Source organism: Artemia sp. Qi Xiang Cuo, chromosome 17 (genome assembly GCF_049724085.1).
Source record: "Artemia sp. Qi Xiang Cuo chromosome 17, ASM4972408v1, whole genome shotgun sequence".
NCBI classification, from domain to species: Eukaryota; Metazoa; Arthropoda; class Branchiopoda; order Anostraca; family Artemiidae; genus Artemia; species Artemia sp. Qi Xiang Cuo.
Window position 1 is genome coordinate 155,827 of NC_142810.1, and position 19,132 is coordinate 174,958.

The 19,132-nt window shown below is 34.5% G+C and overlaps 1 protein-coding gene and 1 pseudogene across 1 annotated transcript in view; both read left to right on the forward strand.

Moving 5' to 3' along the window:
* Nucleotides 1–19,132, forward strand: part of LOC148941759 (uncharacterized) — a 497,279-nt gene that overhangs the window by 103,404 nt on the left and 374,743 nt on the right. The window lies entirely within an intron of this gene.
* On the forward strand, nt 12,276–13,306 carry LOC148941762 (sulfotransferase 1C4-like; annotated as a pseudogene).

Below are 19,132 nucleotides of genomic sequence, written 5' to 3' on the forward strand. Positions count from 1 at the left end.
TAAGATCCGTCTCCCTTTCCATCTTCTCTCTGGATTAACCGCTCTTTCAAGGGAGGAAACACAACTATCAGTTGACTTTTATTGCGCAGAAATTGTCCATGCCCTTCGCTGTAATGAAAAAGCAGCCTTCCCTCTAAGTAGAGCCCGTCATCATACCCTTCCTGGCTTGTCTGAAAATCCAGAGTTAGTGGATACCCATTCTAAGTCTAAATTTTGGCTTCAACTTTGAGTTTCTTGTGGACGACCCCATTCGGGGGTAGTCAATTCAATGCGCCTGCTCACAAACAGAAAATTCGCAAAGGAGCTAAAACCTCACAGAAAAAAGATAATTGATATCGAATCTACACGGGCCAAAATTAATCCTTCTCTCCTTTGGCGTTTTCTGTCCTCTAAAAGCGATGAGTTTTTATCCGCATCGGCTATCTCTGATTCTGAATGGTACGCATATTATGGGTCAGAATTTTCACCTCCTGACCCAACCCTCAACGAAAGATAAGAAGCTGAGTTGGACGACTTCTTAGATAGTTGTCCTCGGAGTGATTATCTTGTAACGGAGGGAGCTTTATGCAAGGCCATCTCTCACCTAAAACCTAAACAATCTTTTGGGATTGATGGGATCAGTACACTCCATCTAAAAAGTGGTGAGCCCGCTCTCATTAGTCATGTAACCCTCCTGATGCAGATTATCCTCATTCAGGGTATTGTCCCAACCACTTTCTCAATTGGAGATCTTACGCCAGTTCCTAAAAAAGGAAATGTTACCATGCAATGCTCCTCTTTCCGTCCAATCACGGTTTCTACCTCTCTCTGCAAGGTATTTGAACTTTTATTCGTAGATGAGTCTGAAAAACTGTGTTGCAGTCCACCAAGACAATTCGGTTTTCAACGCGGCATTGGTTGTGCGGAAGCACTCCATGTCGTTGTATAGGCACTCCTGGATGCCCACAAATCAGGAAACATTCTAGCGATCGAGGGTTTAGACCTGCAGAGCGCGTTTTATTCATTAATTCTTGCGCTTATGTTGCTAAACTCAGCTAAAAGAGGATTGAACTCAAATATCATCCGGGCTTTCCGTAATCTTTATTCTCGTCTTCGCGTGCGACTCAAGCTCCCTCCCGATAAAGGCCTTCCGCCAGCCCCACGGTCAGCTTTGATACCAGTCCGTAAAGGTGCCCTTCAGGGAGCAGTTTTATCCCCCAATTTCTTCAACAACTACATTATTGAACCTCAAGACAGCTGTCGTTCATCAAGCAGTCTCTGTTCCATTGACATCTCCCTAGTATGCTATGCTGATGACACGCTGAATCTCAGCCAGACGCTTAACCGCCTTTCAGAAATATTTTCATGTCTGCAGTCCAACTACGAGAAAGTCGGTCTGAGATTAAACTCCCAAAAGTCGGAAGTCTTGCTTTACAATTGGAAGAATGACCCTCCTACTAATATCACACTAGGTGATTGCTCAGTAAAACCAGTTGATAAAATAGTATATCTGGGGCTGCCAATAAGTTCCTCATTACAGCATACACGCTCCCTCCTGATCTCACATCTTGAACGGCGAATTTCCAGCTCCTATGCTTTGATCGTTAAATCCACTCTGAGATTTAACCGTCCACTACTGGAAAGTATTTACAACGCTACCTCTCTGACACATATATTATATGTGACCCCTTTCTGGAATTTATTGGCAAACCGTGAAAAGTCTAAAATCCGCTCTTTATTTTTCCGTTTTGCAAAGTACCTACTAAAATTGCCACCTTGAACAAAAAATAGTTTTCTGATTCGGCGCTACAACCTAGCGGACCCAAATCTAGCTGTTGAGACACTTATTAGCCGGCAAAAAACAAAACCAGCAATTCTAAAGCACGAGTGGGCAAGTTTGATTGTTTAATTTTCCCTCTTGTTTCCTTTTTTTTTTCTCCTTTCAAAATTTGTTGTCTTTGTTGCTATTTTCGAAGAAGTTGTTGTTTCTGTTGTAATCTTTGAGTATGTTATCTTTTCTGTTTCCAATTTTCGTACCATTTTGAATATTATTTAAAAAGTTGTTGCTTTTGTTGTTATTATTATTATTATTTTTTTTTCTTTAGTATATTATCTTTTTGTTTCCTCTTTTCGCATTTTTGTATACTCTGTCATTGTACATTTATTGTATACGACGGGTTTTCAATATATATATATATATATATATATATATATATATATATATATATATATATATATATATATATATATATATATATATATATATATATATATATATATATATATATATATATATATATATATATATATATATATATATATATATATATATATATATATATATATATATATATATATATATATATATATATATATATATATATATATATATATATATATATATATATATATATATATATATATATATATATATATATATATATATATATATATATATATATATTATTTATATTTTCCATTTTTGTATATCTTATTTACATTTATTGTATACATGTTTTTTAATATATATATTTATATATATATATATATATATATATATATATATATATATTATATATATTATATATATATATATTATATATTATTTATATATATATATATATATATTATTATATATATATATATATATATATATATATATATATATATATATATATATATATATATATATATATATATATATATATATATATATATATATATATATATATATATATATATATATATATATATATATATATATATATATATATATATATATATATATATATATATATATATATATATATATATATATATATATATATATATATATATATATATATATATATATATATATATATATATATATATATATATATATATATATATATATATATATATATATATATGTATACTCTATTTGTATTTTTGTATACTATGTCATTGTACATATATATATATATATATATATATATATATATATATATATATATATATATATATATATATATATATATATATATATATATATATATATATATACATAATATCTAATAATATATAATTATATCATATATAATATATAATATGTTATTTATAATAATAATATATTATATAATATATAATAATATCTAATAACATATAATATCTAATAATATCTAAAATCTATGGCTCCAGGGATTACGTGCCCTCGGAGCTCCAGGGCAAGAACTGTAAATTATGTAATTTTGACCATTGTCTACATGCAGGATTTATCGACAGCAAAAGGGAAAAATTTTGATTCTAGGAGAGCCCAAAAAGGCTAAGGGTATTGAGGTGAAACTTTATAGAATATTAAGGGGTATGTTCAACTTAATCAAAAGACACTATTTGGATCCGTTTTATCAAAAGGAAAGAATGACAGTCTTAAGAATGGCTGAGGGTATTAAGTTGAAACGTTCAGGATTTATTGCGGGGGACGCTGAAAAGTAATTGGAGGGCTTTCAGCACCCATTCCGTGCTTGTTTTTGCTGCTTTTCCTCCAAAAGCACTGAATTTTGAAATGCTCATCTTGTTCAAAATAGTCCAAAGGTCAAATAACTATGCCTGTGGGGATGATATAACCCACACAGCTGCTTGAAGGATGCCAAACACGATGAAACCAAGGTATTTGCCTACTGATTGTCAAAAGGACGTATAACCAATACCTAAGAAACGGCTGAGGGTTTTAAATTGAAACTTTCAGGGTATATTGCGAGGGAAGTTTAATAGTAGTTGGAGGGCTGCCAGCACTTATCCCATGCTGGTTTGTGCTGCTTTCCCTCCAAAAGCATTGAATTCTGAAATACTCATCTTGTTAAAAATATTCCAAAGGTCAAATAACTATGCCTATGGGGATGATATAACCCACACAGCTGCTTAGAGGGATGCCAAACACGATCAAACCAAGGTATTTGCATGCTGATTGTCAAAAGGACGTATCAGCAATACCTAAGAAACGACTGAGGGTGTTAAGTTGAAACATTCAGGGTATGTTGAGGTCTTAGCTTACTATTGAAAAATCTTCCGTTGTAACTTAATTTCGCTTAGAAGTATACACCATAAATTCAAAATGGCTACCCCATTTTAAAGAAACCATCTATCATTTGATGAAACCTTAAACCATAGGTTTGAAAGTGAATTAAAAGCTTTCAATGCATTACCCTTCATGTGAAATTTTCACTTAATTCCACCTTGTCTCAAAATACCAGAACAGCTGATTTATCAGCATTTTATCTTAGATTCTTCACTGCTAATTGCTCATTGGTCAAATCTTAAAGTCTTTGCAATATAGGGGCACTTCTTTTTTTTACCAGTACATTGTCATCAGTAAAAAGAAGGGAAAAAAAGTATTTATTTGATAATCCCACAACGGGTGCTGCACTATTTCTAAAGTAATCCTCTATGTCGTTAAAAATAAAGAGAATGACCGAGGTGAAAAACTATATCCTTACGTAAATCCTCTGCTCGAATTTAATTAAACACCCCGCTCCCCCTGAACAGTCTCAGAAAGTTTCATCTTGATAACTCCAATCGTTACTTGGATATCAATTATTGACTTTTATAACATCTAGTACCTAATTTGTGTACACTTTAGGTTTAAATATTGATCTTTAACCTCCTCTGAAGGTTCAATTTCATAATATTCCAGAAATTTGGTTCAAATTGTTCCCTGTGATCCCCCAAAAGTTCATTTACATAATCCAAATCGATGCTTGGCCAGTAATTATTGACCTTCGTAGCATCTAAAACCCTTTAAACTTGGGGTGGGGAATCCTCGTTTGTAAAAACCAAAAAATGATGTTCAGAATTGAATATAAATGATATTTGCCTCAAGGGTTAGTCTCACAAAAAGTTTAATCCCAAGAGGTCATTCCAACCCTAAAATCAAACAGTTCGTGGTAACAAACTGTAAGTAAGGAGCAACCCGGCTCAATGGTAACCGAAACTCTAGAAAACGGGATTTCGATACCAATAGATGCATCAAAAGAATAAAATTCTAATGCGGATTTCAAATATATAAGTTTCATCAAGTTTAGTCCTACCCATCAAAAGTTACGTGCCTGAGAAAATGTGGCTGATTTTATAAAAAAGGGGGTAAGACCCCCTAAAAGCTATAGAACCTTAATGAAAATTACACCATCATCTTCAGCGTATCAGAAAACCCTACTGTAGAGGTTTCAAGCTCCTATCTACAAAAATGTGGAATTTTGCATTTTTTGCCAGAAGAAAGATCACGGATGCGTGTTTATTTTTTTTCCCAGGGGTGATCGTATCGACCCAGTGGATCTAGAATATCGTGGGAGTGCTCATTGGAACGGAAATTTAAAGTTCTAGTCCCCTTTTTAAGTGACCAAAAAAATGGAGGGCCCCCTTCCGCGCACATTTGTTTCCCAAAGTCACCCGATCCAAATTTTGAGATAGCCATTTTGTTCAGCATGGTCGAAAATATGATAACTATGTCTTTTCGGATGACTTAATGCCCAAAAGTTCCCGGGGGGAGGGCTGAAAGTTGTGAACTTTACCCAATGTTAACATATAGTATTGGTTATTGGGAAGTATACAGACGTTTTCAGGGAGGATTTTTTTCTGGTAGTGGGGGCAGAGTGTAGGTCGGGGTTTTTGTGGGAGGATATTTCCGTGAAGGAAGTTTTCATGGGGAAAGGGACATTGCTCTGAAGGGGCGCCGGATTTCCCAGCCTTATTTAAAAAAAATCAGAAATTAAATAAAGAAAACAAGTTTTTCATCTGAAAGTAAGGAGCAATATCAAAACTTAAAACGAACAGAAAATATTACGTATATGATTGGGTTCACCCTCTAGTCAATACCTCACTCTTTAAGCCAAATATTTTTTAGTACTTTCATAAGAGCTATTTATTCTAATTAACGGCCTTTGTGATTAAGGGGTCATTACTCCGCCTAACTCCGCCTGCTATCGGCTTCATTGACGTGACAGCCTGTCCCAAGGCAGGATAAAGGAGGAGGGTTGGGCGACAAGTTTGCAACCTGTCTCTGTAAAAAAAAAACACCCAGCAACGGAAACTTCGACAATAGCTCGGATGAACCATCTTCTTCCCTGATAACGAACCCAGCGCGCCCCCAGACACGATTCTTGACTGCGAAAAAACCAACGAAAATTTGATTCTGGAACGTGAGACCAGTTATCAAAGACCGAGCAAGTTCTCAGAGAGATGAAACGGTACAAAATCGACATACTGGCCCTAAGTGAAATTCGGTGGAAAGGTATTGGCCATGAGAACCTAGAGTATGGATTAGTGTTATTCTACAGTGGCAATGACACCAATCATACATCAGGGGTAGGAATACTGTTGTCCCCCGAAGCTCATCGATCTCTTCTCAAATGGACGCCTGTGCATGACAGGATAATGTTAGCTTGATTCATTACAGAGCACACGAAGCTCTCAGTGATCGTGTGCTATGTCCCTACACATGAGGCGGATGAGGTTAACCAGGACATTTTCTATGAAACATCACAGGCTGTTGCTACAGAAATCCCCAAGCATGATGTAGTTTTTTCTAGGTGAGTTAAATGCAAAAGTGGGAAGCGATCGATAGTATTGTCCTGAATTTCCAGGTCAGCATGGACTTAGCAGAATAAATGAAAATGGCGCGTTACTACTAGACTATGCCCTAAGTAATGACCTTGTCGTTGTTGGAACTTTTTTTTACCACAAAACAGTGCAAAAGTACACGTGGACGTCTCCAGACGGCTTAACTCGGAATCAGATAGACAATTGTCTGATCTCCCACAGGTGGTGCACAAGCCTTTTAGGTGTACGTGGGTACAGAGAAGCTGACGCACAGTCCGATCATACGCTTATGGTTGCTCACGTGCAGATCAAATTTCGTGCCCCTCAGAAGCCCAGTTCAAACCTAAAGAAATCTTACGATACGGATAAACTGCATGACCCTAAGGTTGGTAGAAAGTTTTGTATAACTCTACAAAATAAGTTTGATGCTCTAGCAGTAGAAACCAGCGTACCAGAAAGCATTGAAATGAAGTGGGACACCGTAAAAAGTGTATACACTACGGTCGCTTAAGAAAAGCTGGGGTTCAGAAAGAAACCAAATGAAAAGTGTATCTCTGACACCACATGGAAGTTGATTGATGAGCGTAAGGTACTTAAGCAGACCCTAATGACTGCTGCCAAAGGGCGTGCAATGTCAGCTTCACAGCTTCTCTACAAGGAGAAGGACAAAGAAATGAAAAAGAGAGCTAGGAAGGATAAAAGACTTTTCCTCGAAAATAAAACTGCGCTAGCAGAGGAAGCTGCTAAAAAGGCTGGTTTTAAAACCATTTACCGGCTGAATACTAAGATGGTTGGGAAACAGAGCAGCAGAAGCACCCTGGTCAAAGACGAGAATGGATTATTTTATCAGATCCTGAAAAAATTGACGAAAGGTTCGCTGTCCACTTCGAGAAATTATTAAATAGACCGAGACCCAGTGACCGAGAAAATGTACCTGATGCCCCCTTTTTACAACTTGACATAAATACAGACCTGCCAAGCTCTGCCAAGGTTATGTATGCAGCAAAAAGACTGAAAAACGGACGAGATCCTGGCATAGACGGAATCCCAGCGGAAATCCTAAAGTATTCAATAAGAACATTCCTCTTTGTGTGGATCAATTTTTTCACCAATATCTGGAATATAGGGAAGGTTCCACGTGAATGGACCAAGGAGATATTGGTGAAAATCTTCAAAAAGGGAGGCGCAACGGCGTGCGATAATTGGAGACGTATCAACATTCTGCCAGTACCGTGCAAACTATTGGCTTCCATTATATTGTACCGGATACGGGAGGCACTAGATCCACATCTGCGAGAAGAGCAGAATGGTTTTAGAACCAAAAGATCGTGCTCTGACTTGATGTTTGTACTGAGAACGTTTTTCGAGGACTCAAAAGAGTGGAGCAATAAGTTATATCTACTATTTATTGACTTCGAAAAGGCGTTTGACTCAGTTGACCGAGAATGCTTGTGGAGAGTCCTTAAGTATTATGGGGTTCCAGAAAAACTACTGAGTATGATAATATCCCTATACGAAGAGACCGAGTGCTGCGTTAAGGCCGAGAATGGTACAGCCAGATTTTTCAAGATAATGTCTGGTGTGCGTCAGGGATGCGTACTTTCCCCATTCCTTTTTGTAATTATAATGGATTACTGATTAAGACAAAACTCTGGATATGACATAGAAGTAAGCAGCAAACAACTATGTGATTTGGATTTTATTGATGATGTAATTTGGTTAGAAGATTATAAAAAGAGGTTACAGCAGCTACATGATACAATTACAGAAAATGCAGAAATGTCGGACTAAGCCTTAACTTTAAAAAATCAAAGAGCATGTTAATCACAAAGTAACCGCTTTTTTTGCAGCACAAGAATACAAGCCTAAAAAAGATGAAGGACTTCAAATACCATGGCAGCTGGATCGATTGTAATGGTGAAATAATGACCGAGATTAAACGTAGAACTGGTCAGTCAACTGGAGCTTTCAATAGACTTATGTCCATTTGGAGAAGCAGTAAATATTCCTTGCAACTGAAACTATGCCTTTTCAGTAGCAATGTGCTCTCCATGTTCCTTTACGCTAGTGAGTGATGGAAATGAGCCAGCAGCTTGAAAGAGAATTCCTGTGTTTGAAAATATGTGCCTGAGGAGAATTTTAAACATAACTTGGACACAGAGATTCAGTAACTTTGAAGTCCGGAATAGAACAGGACAGCCTCTCATTACTGCTGTTCTGAGGAAGAAGAGGTGGTCATATTTATACCATGTACTCCGCATGAAAGAAGTCCGCCTTCCTCAGAGAGCGTACGACTGGAAACCAGACGACAGAAGAAAACGAGGTCGTCCAAAGAACACTTTTTGGCAAACTTTTGATCGAGGTGTGAGGACAGCTGAAACCTCGTTAGTACCTGAATGGGAAGATGTTTCCACTGCAGCATTGCTTCGGGACGAGTGAAGAGGCTTCGTCGACGCCCTATGCACCACCAATGGCTGAGGAGGAACTAAGTTCTAAGTAAGTAAGTTTTAAAGAATTGGAACAAAATTTGAACCTTAGCTTAATGAGCAAGGTATTGACTAGGGGATGAACCCCCTAATATACGTATCAAAAATATATGAATATAAAAGTTCGTTACGTAAGTTAACTCGCAAGCTCCTATATTTATTACTAATAAAAACGTTCGTAAATAAAATTAAACAAGTTTCAAGAAAGCCATTTAACCAAATAAGAGTAAAATTAATATGAACATTTTCTTGTAATTATTCATGTACGGTGAGCCAAAATCAAAGCCTGCATTAATTCAAAGGCGTTCAAAAATTAAATTATGAAAAAACAAGTTTTTTAACTGAAAGTAAGGAACGACCTTAAAACTTAAAACGAACAGAAATTATTCTTTATATGAAAGAGTCTGTCCCCTCCTCAACGCTTCGCTCTTTATGCTAAAGTTTGACTTCGTCACAGCTTAAACAGACACCATAGCTTAAACTTCACAGCTTTAAACAATAAAAAACTGTAGCTTAAAGAGCAAGGCGTTGAAGAGGGGACAGCCCCTTTCATATATGGAATAATTTCAGTTCGTTTTAAGTTTTAACGTCGTTCCTTACTTTCAGTTAAAACAACTTGTTTTTTATTATTTATATAAAAAAGGGTTGGCTTACTATTCAAATGATCTGATTATTTCACCTGTGTTCAAAATAACTGATAACATATGTGCCAGGAATCAAGCACAGAGCATGTACAAAAAAAAAAAGAAGACAGATGAGCGACCACTCACACAGAGAGTCCAAAGTATGGAATTCAGTTACGGGAACCCAGAATCCTAGTATATCCAGCTAGTGCTAATACACAGATCAAGTAAGAGTTCATTGCCCCCAGAATGGTTTTGGAAATGTGCCAAGGTATGGGGTGACCGTAGAATCTGAACGACAGATTTTACTTACTTTATGTCCTAAAATATACATGCAATTCATAAGAAAATTTAACATTGCTATAGACTATATATCCAATGAGAATAATGGATGCATATGATTGCAGAGTTGCGCTCCATATTATAGATTTTCGGGCAATGGATTGTTTTCTGCGGGATGGGGTATCTAAGTACAAAAAATTGTTTTTAGTCCTGAATTTCCATGCTTTCTATGAGAGGTGCATGAGGGAACTGAATAAATGTTCAGACGGTTACAAACTTAAGCATTTAGTGAGTGTCTTTAGGGGGTGAAGACACATTATTATACTGATGTTGGCTTATTTTGAGAGAAAGAGGAGGATGTATTGACAAACGATATAAACAAAAAGTTATTGCTACTTCCCCTAAAAAGCAAAGCTTGACCGTGGGGGAGGTAGAGAAAAAAAATCCTTAAAACAAAAAGAACACTTGGCCACCGACACCACTAGCACAATTAATACTTATACAATTACACTAAACAATAAATGCAAAAGAAATTCATATATTATGTTTTTCCTCTGGAAACATCAAATCAACAAAACCCCCACAATAAATAAATAAGTCAATCAAAGCTCATATTAGTTCCTCAATGGTTTTTCTAAATATATTGGCGTTTTTAATAATTTTAATATCACTAGTTAAACTATTCCATTTCCGTGTACCTTTATAAAAAAACTTAAGAACATGAACGAGAAGAAATGCCTCTAGGTAGATAGAAGTCAACACTACCGCTTGTATCGCGAGAATGAACAGTAGATCTAATGGACAATAAATCGCCAAAACACCGAGGTTGGTTATCCCGCTGCAGTCCAAAAATGAACCACAATACGTAAAATTCATGAAGGCCTGCAGCCGGCAAAATTTTTTAAGTTGGGTAAATTTCTCCAACAGACTTACGAAAAGATATGCCGGTTACAATCCCTAATGCATGATTTAGTTGAACTCTTATTGATTTTAGAATAGAAGGAAAAGTAGAGAGCCAAATACTCGAACAATAAAGTATATACGGGTTTATTAAAGAAAAATAATGATGGGGAAGGGCTAATTTAGGAAAACAATTCTTGAGTTTCTTCATTATACCCAAATTTCTTGCCAGAATTTTACTAGTTAAAGTTATATGTTTATTAAAACATAAAGTTTCATCTATTACAATCCCAAGGTATTTCAAAGACACAGTCCGTTTTATAACGCCATTGGACATATCTAATTCCTTGATCCATGGGTAAAAGTCGGTGATCGCGAGAAAATAATAAAGTTATACTTATTCATGTTAATCCTTAGTTTATTTACCCACAGCTGATTCCTTCATGGAGATCTCCAGCAGCTCCGCTGTCTTAGCTGTGCTGATGACTGTTGTGTCATCAGCAAAAAGTGAAACTGTTTCATTCGTCGGGTTTACCGTTAGCTCATTTATTCTATATGAAAAATTATTTGAATACTTTTGAGGATCATTAATAAATATCAAGAATAATACAAGACCAAGAACAGGTCCTTGTGGAGCACCTATAGTTTTTGGACACATAGGCTACAGTTTATTTCGAAAAACAATTATACCATATGCGCTATTTTTATTGAAGCATTGTTCAACAGAAGTTAAACTTTAATTCCAAAGGTGGGCTTTGAGTGGCGATATGTTATTAAAAATGAAAAAAAAAAAAAAAAAAATCAATTTAAGTTGCACAGGGAGCATAAAATTCAAAAAAATAAACCGTTAAGTTAAAATGTTTTAATGCAACTGGTAAAATTGAAAAAAAAGAAAAAACTAAAAAAAGAAGCGAAAACCCTGGCAATTACCCATAATTACATTTGTTGCACTCATGAATACTTTCAATGAAACAAAAAGGACTTTGACTGAATGTTTGGGGGTCAAGGAGGAGGGGGGGGGGGATCCTAGCATACAAAATAACGTTTGTTATTTTTAGTTTAAATCCGACAATTTACCTTCGTCAAAGAAAGAACTTTGTCTTCAAATCAATGTGTCTTAGTGCAGGTTTGTTTCATATTAGTAAATGGAATAAAGTTAATTGGCTGAGTAAATGTTGGTAAATGTAATGAAGTTAGAAAAACTATGGACATGAGTCCAGTAAATGGCAGAAAGAGGGAGAGGAAGATAGAGAAAGAGGGCGATAGAGGGAGAAAATTTCATATTAATTCCCATTGCTTTTCTCATTGTTTTTGACTACCTGGTTTAATCATATTAATTCAATACTAGTCTCCAATTCTCCTTTTCCTTTCAATTTAATTTCTTGTGAACCTTTAGGACTTGATTAGTTTAGACACTTTTTTATTACAGGGACAACATGGACACAGGAGCAAGTGTGGCTCTTGGCAAATAATTTGGACTTTGTAAACGCTAAAGTTAGCCTAAATGATCGATTCCCCTTTCTTGAGATGGCAGGCTTACTACCTGAAGAAGCAGTAACAATTATGCAGGGAGGTACAAAGAATACCAGTAAAACTGTCAGTGTAAAAGAAATCGTCAAAAAGTGGGAGAATCCGAATAAAATCTTGCCTGAAGAGAAGAATAAATCATTATTCAAGCCAGTAGCAACACCTAAGGAAATTGCAGCCATATAGTCACCTCGGTTTGTCAAAACCCATCTGCCTTTCTATCTATTACCTCCAAAACTATTAAGTACTTGCAAAGTAGTTTATGTAGCCAGGAATCCTAAGGATGTATGTGTTATCTGGTACTACCATCATAAGCTTATAAAATTTCAAGAGACAAAAGCATCTTTCGAAGAATTCATGAATCTTTTTATCAACGATGAAGTGATGTTCTCACCTTATTGGCCACAAGTTAAAGCAGCATGGAACATGCGTCACCATCCCAAGTTTTTGTTCTTATTCTACGAAGATATGAAATCCGATTTAATTCCTCAGCTAAAAAAAATATCAGCCTTTTTTGGAAGCAATACAATGACGAAGATTATAAAATCCTCAAACACCACCTAGTTATTGACAGCTTCAAGAAAAACCCAGCTGTAAATAACTCTGAGCTACAGAAAATTGGATTCTTTCAAACAGATGGCAGTTTTATCAGAAAAGGAAGAACAGGTGGTTGGAGAAATCATTTTAAGCCAGAGATGAATGTCAGGTTTGACAAATGGATTGAAGATAATTCAAAAGACACAAGTTTAATATTCAAATATGACCTTGAAACTCAAGACTAGCCTAATTTCTGATTCTAATTTTTAGTTTTTCTTATTATGATTGTAAAAAGAAATTATTTTAATGTTCCTATAGACACTATTCTAATTTTCTGTCAGCATGCAGTTGATTTATTAGGTAATTTAAATTTATTAAATAAAATTAAATACTAGAGTATATCACCCTTTGCTTATATAAAAGTAAAGAGTAGTGTTAAAACTTAAAATGCCCCGAAATTATTCCGTTTATGAGAAGAGCTGTATCCTCCTTAAACTCTTACTCTTTACATTGAAGTATTATATGGCCATGCTGAAGCGATTTATGGATGGTAATGGGTAATTGCAACATTTGTTTATGGATTGTCTTTTAAAATATTTGATTTAAAATTGTTTATATTCTAAAGCAAATGTATATTAATAAGCCTAACACATTACTGTCACCCTTATGGGCAGTGAATTGAAATTTTGAAGGAACGCTGAAATGGGTGCCGTACAATGTCAAAAGTCATTACGTGCCATAATCATAGGCAGCAAAATCGTGCTGCCTAAGTATTTAACGATGTTGGCGCAATGTATTATTTATTATTATTTTTTTCCTTTAGACCAGGGTACTTCGTATCGAAGGAATTTTCGTAGAAACTTGAAAGTGGCTCATTCAATCGGAAATTGGAATGGCTAGTGCCCTTTTTAATAGTCGAAAGCGAGTGGAAGGCAACTAACACCCCTCCCACGCCCACCATTTTCCTAAACATATCCAATCAAAATTTTAAGATAGCCATTTTGTTCAGTGTAGTTGATTTCCAAATAGAAATTATGTTTTTGTGGAGGACACTCCCCAGGAGCCCTCAGGGCAAAGATTGTAAGCTATACCCTGGAGCATATAAGGTTTCTATAGAAAACTTTGTCGTAGAAACTTGCAAAAGGACTTATTTGATTGGAAATTCAAAGTGCTAGTGCCCTTTTTAATAGTCGAAAGTGATTGGGGGCAACCGACCCCCCTCTCACGACCACCTTTTCCCCAAACACATCCAATCAAAATTTTGAGATAGCCATTTTGTTCAACGTAGTTGAAAGTTCTGGAAATTAGTTCTTTGAGGATGATAGCCCCCCCCCCACAGTACTCAGGGCAAGGATTGTAAGTTATACCCTGGGGCATCTAAGATTTTTTTGGAAAGCTTTGTCGTAGAAACTTCGAAAAGTGCTCATTTGATTGGAAATTGAACTGACTAGTGCCCTTTTTTAACAGTCAAAAGGGATTGAAAGGCAACTAAAACCCCCTTCCACGCCCACCATTTATCCAAACACATCCAATTAAAATTTTGAGAAAGAACTATTTTGTTCAAAGTAGTTGAAAGGTCCAAAAATTATATCTTTGAGGATGACACTCCCCCCCCCAGCCCTCAGGGTAAGAGTTGTAAGTTATGCCCTGGGGGCATATAAGGTTTTTATTGAAAGTTTTGTCGTAGAAACTTGAAAAAGGATTCTTTCAATTGGAAATTCAAAGGGCTAGTGCCCTTTTTAATAGTCGAAAGTGATTGGAGGGCAACTAACTCCCCTCTCACGCTGACCTTTTCTTCAAACACATCCAATAAAAATTTTTAGATAGCCATTTTTTTCGTTGTTTTTTTCAATGAAAATTTAGATAGCCAGAATTTTCGCTTCTTTTTTTCTTTGTTTTTTTTTTCAATTTTAACAGTTGCATTAAAACATTTTAACTTTACGGTTTATTTTTTTGAATTTTATGCTCCCTTTGCAACTTAAATTTATTTTTCTTTTTTTTTTTTTTATTTTTAATAACACATCGCCACTCAAAGCCCACCTTTGGAATTCAACGTACTTAAAGATCTTAGAAATTAGATCTTTCAGGATGATGACCCCCTCACAGCCCTCGTGGCAAGGGTTTTAAGTTATGCCCTGGGGCAATGTAAGGTTCTTATAGATAGTAATACTGTATAAACTTCAGAAAGGGCTCATTTGATTGGAAATTAGAAGGGCTTGTGCCCTTTTTAATTGTCGAAAGTGATTGGAGGATAACTAACACCCCTCTCAAACTCACCATTTGCCCAAACACATCCACTCAAAATTTTGAGATAGCCATTTGTTTGACGTTGTTAAAAATTCCGGAAAACATGTTTTTGAGGATGACACTCCCCCCACAGCCCTCAGGGCAAGGGTTGTAAGTTATACCCTTGGGGTATATAGAGTTTTTTTTTATAGAAAGCGTTGTCGCCGAAATTCAAAAATAATTCATTCGATTGGAAATTGAAACATCTAGTGCCCTTTTTAATCGTCGAAAGTGATTGGAGTGCAAGTGACCCCCGTCTTACGCCCACCATTTCCCCAAACACATCCAATCAAAACTTAGAGATAGCCATTTTGTTCAACGTAGCTGAAAGGTCTGGAAATTATGTCTTTGATGATGACAACCCACTCACAGCCCTCAGGGCAAGGGTTATAAGTTATGGCCGGATTTCCCAGCATTATTTAAAAAAGATCAGAAATTAAATATAAAAAAAAACAAGTTTTCAACTGAAATAAGGAATAACATCAAGACTTAAAACGAACTGAAAATATTACGTGTATGATTGGGTTCACCCCGTAGTCAATACTTCGCTCTTTAAGCCAAAGATTTTTTAGTACTTTAATAAGAGCTATTTATTCTAAATAACGGCCTTTGTGATTAAGGGGTCATTTTTAAAGAATTGGAACAAAATTCGAACTTTAGCAGGTATTGACTAAAGTTCTTCGAAAGACCGAGGTTCTTCGAATGAATTCGAAAGAGCGAGGTTTTGACCTGGGGGCGAGCCCCCTAGTATACGTATTAAAAATATAAGAATATAGAAGTTCGTTACGTAAGTTAATTCGTAAGTTACATATATATTTATTACTAATAAAAACGTTCGTAAATAAAATTAAACAAGTTTCGAGAAAGCCATTTAACAAAATAAAATTAAAATTTATATACAAATTTTGTTTTAGTTATTCATGTACGGTGAGACAAAATCAAAACCTGCATTAATTCAAAAACGTTACAAAATTAAATAAAAAGAAACAATTTTTTTAACTTAAATTAAGGAACGACGTTAACACCTAATACGAACAGAAATTATTCCGTATATAAAAGGGGCTGTACCCTCCAACGCCTCGCTCTTTACGCTGAAGTTCGACTTTCTCACAACTCTTATTTTTTTTAAACAATAAAAAACTTTAGCGTAAAGAGTGAGGCGTTGAGGAGGGGATAGCCCTTTTCATATACGGAATAATTTCTGTTCATTTCAAGTTTTAACGTCTTTCCTTACTTTCAGTTGAAAACACTTGTTTTTTTTTTGTTTTTTTTAATTGACTGTAAAGCCTGGCACCGTAAATGGTGTTGATGGTTTCTTAAAATATTCTCCCATGTCACTAATATATATATATAAAAGAAGGGAAAGATTAAAGTACAAACCACAATCTTTGTGTGCTCAAACAATCTTAGCGTGGCTTTTTCGAAAATTCTAAGTGATTCCAAAAACAAAAAAATTAAAGATTAAAGGGAAAAGAATTATTTTTATAAAAAATAATCTAGAAAAAAATTCAAAAAAATAAGAATTCTTAGAGAATTTTTTTTTTACAGAAACGTGATAATTGGTCGGGAAATTAAAATCAAAATACAAGTTCTGAAAAAAAGCTTGAAAATTTCAAGGATTGTTTATAAGCAAAAACAGTGTATCTAATGGTCAGGTTAAAATAGCCAAACAATTTTTTGTCTTCAATTTGTTGGATAAAGATTGGTTACTATTTTTTTCTAAATTTTTGTCAAGAAATATTAGCAGTTAGCAGCAAGAATGTACCCAGAGAGGGGGGGGGTTTGAACCCACTTTCCGAAATGTTTTTCTGACTCGTAAAAACGTAACAAAAAAGGATATAAACAAATTTTGTATGCATTTGTTAAGATTTTTTGTGTGTACCCCCCCCCGACAAAAAATCTGAGTAAAACCCCTCCGAAAAAAAATCCTGGGTACGGTCTTGGTTTGCAGTTATGAATTTTTAATCAATGTTATAAGCATATATACCAGTCATCCTCTTTTCTACGTTGTCTTTTTTTTTGAATATTTTGCTTTAAATCTTCAACAGTTTTCTTCAAGAATGATTGTATTTGCTAGAGAAATTTTCTAAAAAAGACAAAAACAATCAACAAAGCTCGCATCTTAATAACTTCCAATATCACCATTCAAACAGCACGAACGCGCAAAACAGAATGCTAAATTAGGTTGCCTCTTGTACAGTTTGAGTTTGAAATATCTTCTAAGATATCTCAAAGTCCAACAGTACTAGAAAAAACCTAACTTATCATTCTGTTGTGCCTATTTATGCTATTTGCATGGTTATATTGAAAGTTACTAAGAAATTGTTCATTATTTTCCTTTTCTTTATATGTTGCGTTTAATCCAACCTCACCTTTTTTTTCGTCAATAAAGGGTTCCAGATGTGATATCGAAATATTCGGTTTTCTTTAATATTTTAAGGTTGTTGCTTTTTTTTGTCCATTGGTTTATTTTAAAATATTCTAACCGTTTTTTTTATATTTAAATTTGTTAAATTCTGTATAAATGAATAATAGGAAATTATAACGATTATTAATTATCAGGGGAGGAAAGACGTGGGGTGGTAGAGGTTCAAGTCCCCCATCCATGGGCGCCCATAAGCTGAATTCCAGGGGGGGGCAAACTTCGACTAATTGCTACTTTTAATGCTATATAATAGAAATCTCAGAACAAAACTATAAAAATAAGGCAGCATCATTCAGCCAGGGGGGGGGCAAGAGCCCTCCCCTGTCCCACTATATGGGCGCCCATGCCCCCATCACTACATATATCACAGAAGGCATTACTTTAAATACTAGTGAGATGAATATAAGGAGCATTTGAGTGATGAATGCAGGAAATACAAATTTATAAATTGCGCAGAATATTTGATTTTTTATTCTTTTTTCTTAAAGTAAAAACGAAAGACAACTTTTTCTTAGGGGAATACAGACGCAAGGACGTTATTGAATAAAGACAAATAAGGTGGTCTTTTTTTTCCTTCTTCGCAAACTGTAATTCTAAGAAAAAGCGGCCATTAAAAAGATCATAAGAAACTGTCGCATTTGCATAACTGTGTGGACAGTATTTTTTTGTAATCTGAGGCACGAGTGCTTGACTATTATAAAGAAAAACAATATCTCTGCTAGGTTGCGTTTCCCTCAGTCTTAGTTAAGCTACTAAAGAGCCTTGTGACATTTGCGGAGCCTTGACATTGGATTTATAGGAAGGCGAAGAAGGAGAGGAACAACAGAAAAGGTTGTCACATTGATCAAAATTCACTTAAAGGCTTTGTAACACGAAATATTAAATCATTTAACACTGAAAACTCATAGTTTAAACCGAAAAATTTTGACTGTCTGGAAATGATAATTTTTTTAATCAGTATTTTGGTTTTTATTTCGTAATTGTTTTTTTTCATAGAATAGAGATTTTTGGCGATTCATGTAATTTTTTTTTCTCACTAAAGTTTCACATTGATGCACTAAATCTTTTGAAATAAAACTGGGTTGAAATATTTATTTATCTCCCAGAGACAAATCCTTTGTTAACAATTAATACGTAGCATAATTTATAAAGTGTCAAATAATTTATCCTAAATATGCATACTATTTCTTGTCAATGTTTTATCAATTGACCTGATGTTTTTTCTTCAGTTGATTTGAAGAAATTAATATTTCTTAATATATATATATATATTATATATATATAAATATATATATATATATATATATATATATATATATATATATATATATATATATATATATATATATATATATATATATATATATCTATATACAATATATAAAACATTATATATATAAACATATACAATATATATATATATACATATACATATATATATATATATATATATATATATATATATATATATATATATATATATATATATATATATATATATATATATATATATA